This window comes from Rhinopithecus roxellana, chromosome 17, assembly GCF_007565055.1.
Source record: "Rhinopithecus roxellana isolate Shanxi Qingling chromosome 17, ASM756505v1, whole genome shotgun sequence".
In the NCBI taxonomy this organism is placed as follows: Eukaryota; Metazoa; Chordata; class Mammalia; order Primates; family Cercopithecidae; genus Rhinopithecus; species Rhinopithecus roxellana.
This window is the reverse complement of record NC_044565.1, coordinates 7,612,026-7,619,557: the sequence shown is the minus strand read 5'-3', so window position 1 is coordinate 7,619,557 and position 7,532 is coordinate 7,612,026.

The window sequence follows — 7,532 nt, the reverse complement described above, 5'->3', positions numbered from 1 at the left end:
GGAGACCACGAACCCAAAAGGAAGAAGGAACAACTTCAGAGGTGCTACCTTTAAGAGCTGTAACACTCCCCACGAAGGTCTGCAGTTTCTCTCCTGACAAGGAGACCAGGAACCCACCAGAAGGAAGAAACTCCAAATATATCTGAACATCTGAAGGAGCAAACTCCGGACACACTATCTTTAAGAACTAACACTCACTGCGAGGGTTTGTGGCTTCATTTTTGAAATCAGTGAGACCAAGAACCCAGCAATTCTGGACACAATAATACGACTTTTATTGGTAAAATCTGTTGATTCATCAACGTACATAGAAAACCGTTTGTTTCCATTTATGACATATCAATATGTTGATTAATGGTATTGAGAGAGAAAACTTTTCATTTTCCCATACTACCTCTTGTCCTAGTATTTCATTTGTTTGTTTTTCGAGACAGCGTTTTCTTATGTTGCCCAAACTGGACTCAATCCTGGGTTCCAGCTGGCCCTAGCATTTTATTTACTCTAATTTAGGTTATCGTCACTGTGCATTTTCCTTTTCTGGACAATAAATAATTGCTACTAAATAGCTTGCTTCCTGAGGCTATTCACTGACTACAACTTTTTTTTGTTTTTTGCTTGACAAAAACTTTACTCTCTTTCAATGTTCCAGTAGCCACTGAAAATAATCTGCCCTTCTACTTGTCAAATGTCTGTGCTTTGGAGTTAAGAATCTTGGCGGTTTTGCTGGAGCCATTGCTGGATGTGTAAGTTGTTTACCACAGACAATGCACGAAGGAATGGAACAATTTGGATTACCAGAGTTTCTTGTTGCCTAGTGCAGTAAAATGCTTCAAAAGATTAAAATTCTTGACTGGGGATGGTGGCTCTCATCTGTAATCCCAGCACTTTGGGAGGCTAACATGGTAGGACTGGTTGAGGCTAGTAGTTTGAAAACACCTGCGCAACATAGCAAGCTCTCTACAACAACAAGATAATAACAAGGCATGGTGGCACATGCCTGTAGTCCTAGCTACTCTGAAGGCTGAGGGAGGAGGATCATTTGAGCCCAGGAATTTGAGGCTACAGTGAGCTGTAATTGCACCACTGCACTCTACCTGGATGACAGAGTGAGACCCTATCTCCTAAATAAATAAATAATTAAATAAGTAAATAAATAAATAAATACAGGTTAAAACTCTTTACCAACCGCCTCAGAAGAGTCCATGGATCTAGGCCTATATTTTCTTCTGTCTCAAAACTTGTCTTCAAAAATCACTGGATAAACCTCATCAACCTTCCAGGCTTTTCTACCATGTGCTAAGGAAATCTCTATCTCTAACAGGACCACGTTCCCGAATTCTAGAGCTGTTATGTAGCTCCACCTGGACATGCCACAAGTATCTTAAATTCAACATATCCAAGATAACCTTGGCATCTTTCTCAATGTATTGTCTCTTCTGCTCCCCAACCTCACTTCTTATCTTGGTCCATGCCTCTATCACCACCCTATCACCACCCTAGTTACCCAGCAGAAACCCTTAGTTATTGCCTCCCGCCTTCTCATCCCCCAAGTCCCATCAGATCTGTCCAACTAGTTCTGTTGCCACTGCATTAGCTCAGGCCCAGCAGATCTCTCACCTCTGCTATTGCCTAGCCTTCTGCTTAGGAATCTTTCTCCTTCAGGCTTTTCCTCAAATCACCTATTCTCCTTCCCACTGCAAGAGTTATTTTCCAAAAATGCAAATTTGAGAAATTCCCTCTCTTGCTTCAAATCCCTCAGTGACTCCCAAAGTCCAAGTTCCTCAGCATGGCTCACAAAGCCTTTATCATGTGCTCCCTGCCCACTCATTCAAACTAGTCCCTAGTCCCTCCTCTGCTACATTCCAACAGTAATTGAGGATATTAATAATGAATCACCTCTAAGGCACCAACACACATCTATTGAATTGTTAAAATAATTGAAAAAAAGTTTTTAAAAACTCTTTAATGACATCAAAAGAAAAACTACATATATGCCTATCAAATGAAGAATGGGTAAAGAAAAGGTGGCATCCTCCTCACTTGGTGGAGTAATACTCAGCAATGAAAAGCATGACCCATTGCCATATGCAACAACCAGATGGATGATTTCACAGATATAGTGACGAGCAAAAGAAGGCAGGCATGCAAGAGTACACAAGAGTATGGTTCAATTTATATGAAGTTCAAGATTAGGCAAAACTAATCTATGGTTGTGGAAGTCAGAATGTGGTTACTTCTGCAGCTGATATTGACTAGGAACTGGCACAAGAGAAACTTCTGGAGAGTTGGAAATGTTTTGAATCTTCATATGGGTGTGATTACACAGAGCTTATATATTTATCTATCTATCCATTTCTATCTGTAGATATTAATCAAGCCATAAAGTTAAGATTTATACACCTTGCCACATATATGCTATACCCAGTTTTAGTCTATTTGAGTTGCTATAACAAAATGCCATAAACTAGGTGGATTGTAAACAATAGGAATTTATTTCTCGTAATTCTGGAGACTGTGAAGTCCAAGATCAAGACACTGGCAGAGTCAGTGTCTGGTGGGGGCCTGCTTTATCATGGATAGCCATCTTCCAACTGTAACCTTACATGGCAGAAGTAGCAAGGGGTGTCTCTCTGGCCACCTTCATCTGGGCACTAATCCCACTCACAAGGCTCTAACCTCATGACCTAATCATCTCTCAAAGGCCCCCACCTCCTATACCATCATCTTGGGGATTATGATTTCAACATACAGATTTTGGGGGGACACAAACATTCAGATCATAGCACATCTCAATTTAAAAATTGCTAAATTAGGCTGGGTGTGGTGTCTCATGCCTGTAATCCCAGATCTTTGGGAGGCCAAGGTGGGCAGATCATGAAGTCAGGAGATTGAGACCATCTGGCTAACATGGTGAAAACTTGTTTCTACTAACAATACAAAAAATTAGCCAAGTGTGGTGGTGCACACCTGTAATCCCAACTACTTGGGAGGCTGAGGCAGGAAAATTGCTTGAACCCAGGAGGCAGAGGTTGCAGTGAGCCAAGATCGTGCCATTGCACTCCAGCTTGGGCAACAAGAGCAAAACTCTGTCCCCCTCCAAAAAACAAATTGCTAAATTAAAAGAAATTGCTGAGGGGGCACAGGGAGACAAGTATACAGCTGGCTGCCCTATAAATTGATAAAAATCTTTTGGAAAGCAGTCAAGTAATATGTAAAGAGAGTTAACACTTGACATTCTTTACTAATTCACTTTTGGCAAGAAATTTTTCTAAGAAAACAGCAGGAAAGAATTTAGAAACCATTCGTACAAATACATTTAGAATAATATTATCCATAAAAATGAAAAGCTCTATGTAAACCAAATGTCCAATTATTGGGAAAAGTTTAAGTAAAGTATGGTAAGTTATAATAGAACTGTGTACGGTCTTTTAAAATTATCTTACAACTTATTCAATACATGAAAAATTATATAAAAAATAATGTTGATTCCAAAATCAGAATGCAAATATCAGATACCAAATTGTATCAGTTATCTATGATTATGTACAAACTACTTAAAAGTTAGTGACTTAAAACAAGCACCATTTTATTTGTACACAATTCTATGGGTCAGCAATTTGGGCTGGGCTCAGCTAAATGGTCTCTTTGTTGGCCTGGTCTGCATTTACTCTTGTGACTATAGTCATCTGGTAACTCAGCTCAAGTTGGATGGTATAAAAAGGCCTTGCTCACATGTCTGGTGTTTGAAAGTGGGCCTTTCTGTCTCCACATGGTCTGTCATAGCAAGAAGGCTATTGCAAGCTCCTTCACATGATGACAGTAGCATTGCAGGAGGGCAAGAGCAGAAACTACAATCTGTTGGGCAAAACCGTTCATAAAACCAGCAGAGATTCAAGAGGAGACACAATCAACTTCACCTCTAGGTGGCACGCCTCATAGTGCCACCTGTATTATCTTTACAAAACATACCTATCCAGGTAACCTGATGAGGAAATTAAATACCCTGTGTCTTCTAGGTTGTAGACAGAAAAGAAACTCTGCCTCCTTTCCCATCCTTGGCAGTCAGGGCTCTGTGTGCTAATAGGTTGGGCACCAAGTCTGAGCCCTTGGAAAAAGAGGAGGAGAGGCTGAGGGTTGAGGTTGAGGTGCATCTAGGGTGAAGGGAGATAGGAAGAAGGATGGGAGGAATATGTGGTCATTAAACAATCCACGCACCAATGATTCACAGTCAATCTCAAAGTGAAGATGTACATCATATGTTTACATTGATAAGGACTGGAAAAACATCTGACAAAACTGTAGCAGGTTGTTTTATAGATATGAATTTTTCCTCATAAAATTGTCAGTTTAAAAAAAGCCCTAAGGGAAAAAACCTCACATACCTAAATATATTCATTGGACCACATTAAATGGGACACAGAAGAATATTTTGTGTACAAGTAGTACTCATAAGATACCAGATGAGCAAGTCCAGAGTCTCAGATTCTATATTTAACAACAAAGCAGACAATGGCAAGGACCAGATCAGCTTTCTTGGAAGCTTAGCACAAAGATTTTCTAAAATATTTTTCACGGGTTGTTATAGAAGAAAATGCTACATACCTGCTTATAAGTAAAAGTTTTTTTTATTTCCCCTAGACTTCTGAGTAGCATTACCCTATGCCACCAAAACAGCTCTCTCCACACTACATTATTTTAGCTTTCTTCCATTCAGTGAAACATGCCTAACATTCTGATTTTTCTTTCCTGTGGCTGTCTTTCTTTATGTCTTTATTTGTCTGTGCGTAGTTTTGTCGGGATGTTATGTAGGGGCTTTATGTATTGAGGGCTTTCTTTTGATGTTACTTACTTCAGTCCTTACTTACTTCCTTCCGCTGGTCAGAATGCGTCATTCCTTCGTCCTTACTCCTTCTTCCTTCCTTCCGTTCTTTTGTTATTTCGTTATTCTTTCTTAATTCTTTCTTTCTTTCTTCTTCGTTATTTTATTGCTTTTTTTTTCTTTCTTTCTTTTCTTTCTTTCTCTTCCTTACTCCCTTCCTCCCTTCCTCCCTTTCTCTCTTTCTCTCTTTCTCTTTCTTTCTTTTCTTTCTTTCTTTCTTCTTTCTTCTTTCTTTCTTTCTTTTCTTTCTTTCTTTCTAGATGAAGTCTCTCTCTAGTCCCCCAGGCTGGAGTGCAATGGCGTGATCTCGGCTCACTGCATCCTCCGCCTCCTGGGTTTAAGCAATTCTCCTGCCTCAGCCTCCCAAGTAGCTGGGATTATAGGCACCCGCCACCATGCCCGGCTAATTTTTGTATTTTTAGTAGAGACGGGATTTCACCAGGTTGGTCAGGCTGGTCTCGAACTCCTGACCTCAGGTGATCCACCCACCTCAGCCTCCGAAAGTGTTGGGATTACAGGCGTGAGCCACTGTGCCTGGCTTCACATTCTTATTTCTAAAAAAACTTTGTACTTCATATCTGAACTCATTTGATGCCCATTATTGTATTTCTTTTACCACTTTGATTTGATTTCTTCTTGCCTAGATAGATGCCTAGGACTTGTCCTAGATATATGGATGTACAGCTCCTAAAATGTAGTGTGGCTAAAACTGAATTCCTTTCCTCCCACAAGCTGTTGCTGCTCTCCACCTGCCTCTGTTAATAGCACCCTCATCATTCCAACCACATCCAGGGGCAAAACTCTGGAGCTTTGTTCCTTCCTTCTCACTGTCCTGCTAACATCCAGTTGGCTTTCTCAGCCAGCTGAATCAACTCCTGGAAAGTCTCTCTGGTTGCTTCCATTCTAATCCCCAAAGGACCCCAATTCAGTCTTTATCAACTTGTCCAATTATAGCTGTCCTCTCTCCCTGTGTGGTTCTTTTTCACGCCTCATAGTGCCACCTGTATTATCTTTACAAAACAGACCAATCCAGGTAACCTGATGAGGAAATTAAGTACCATGTGCCTTCTAGGTTGTAGACAGAAAGGGAACTCTGCCCCCTTCCCCACCCTTGACAGCCAGGTCTCTGTGCTAATAGGTTGGATACCAAGTCTGAGCCCTTGGAAATACAGGAGGAGAGGCTGAGGGTTGAGGCTGAGGTGCATCTAGTGTAATCGTGTCATGCCCTGATGCTCAAAATGTGGTCTGCTGACCAGCAGTACCAGCAGCACCCGGGAGTTTGTAGAAATCCAGAATCTCAGGTGCCACCCAGACCTGCTGAATCAGAATCTGCATTTTAACAAGATCCGTATGTGATTGGTGCACACTGAAGTCTGGGAAGCACTGTAAGGTATACCTTTTGTGTCTCACTTTCAACACGTTAAATCCTCTTGGCCTCACGTCTGACTCCAGCAGTAATCGCTAGTAGCAGTGGTCAGCAGTGTCCAGCTCACTTATACATCTATACATTGCCTTGCACTCATCAGCTGTCCCTATCTCTCACTCTTTCTTCTGGGTCAACTTCCCAAATAAACTATTAAATCCAAATCCTTGTTTCAGGTTCGCCCTCCAGGGAACCCAGCCTTAGATGATTAAAAAAATTGAGGAGGGCCTGAAGAAGCAGGGCAGGAGTGTTCTGGAGATGGCGGAATCACAGCTGGTGTTAACGAGGTGTGAGTTCAGGGTCCACGCAATGAGCACCAGGTTTGGGGGAAACACAGCTGAGATTCCTAGACCTCAGTTTGGCAAAGAAGTGTGTCCCACCCTAGGTTACCTGCCTTCAAGGCAGGGCCAGCTTCATGGGCCTATGATCTGTGCTGTCACACAGGGCCCTGTACTCCAAAGAGCTCTATGTTTGGTTTAATGCCCACTTGTTACCATTTTGAAATTCTCAGTAATTTTTGAACAAGGGGCTCTGCGTTTTCATTGCATACTGAGCCCTGCAAATTATGTAGCTGGTCCTGATCCTAGGGTAGGAAGAGACAGCAAAGTTCAGACCACAGGCTGAAATATTCCTCTTTAGGATGCCCATAAGCTCTCAGAACTCATATGATTCTAACAGAGTTGAGGAGTTGGGAAGAATGCCTCCTCACCACTGCCATGTCCAATGAGACGGATTTTTTGCCAACTCTGGCAAATGGAGGCTGAAGCAAATTTGATTTGATTTTAGAACACAAAGGAATGCAATATTTCTTGCACTTCAGTGTTGCAGAGCAAACTCTGAAGCCTTCCATGAAGGTTTCATTATGTCCATCTCGTGTTTCAAGTTCTGTAGTGGCTCTCCATTGCTAAGAAACTAAACTATAAACCTTACAGGAAAGCATTCAAAGTTCTACTGATCTAACAAGACCCTAGTCCTGCTGTACACTAAATCCTCTTTTGGACCTTAAACTCTATTTCCAGTAGTTAATCTTCCCTCCACCGCTGTCTTTATCTACCTGGAATCCACACCATTCCAAATGGTCAACCACTGATACAAGTATTTTTGTGAGTATTCAGAAATTTTAAAAATTTATACAAGTAAATACTTTGTTTTCCTTTCTTATATATATGGTAAAATACTGTACCCATTCTATTCTATTCTTCATGCATTCTCTTATGCTACTATCCTTTA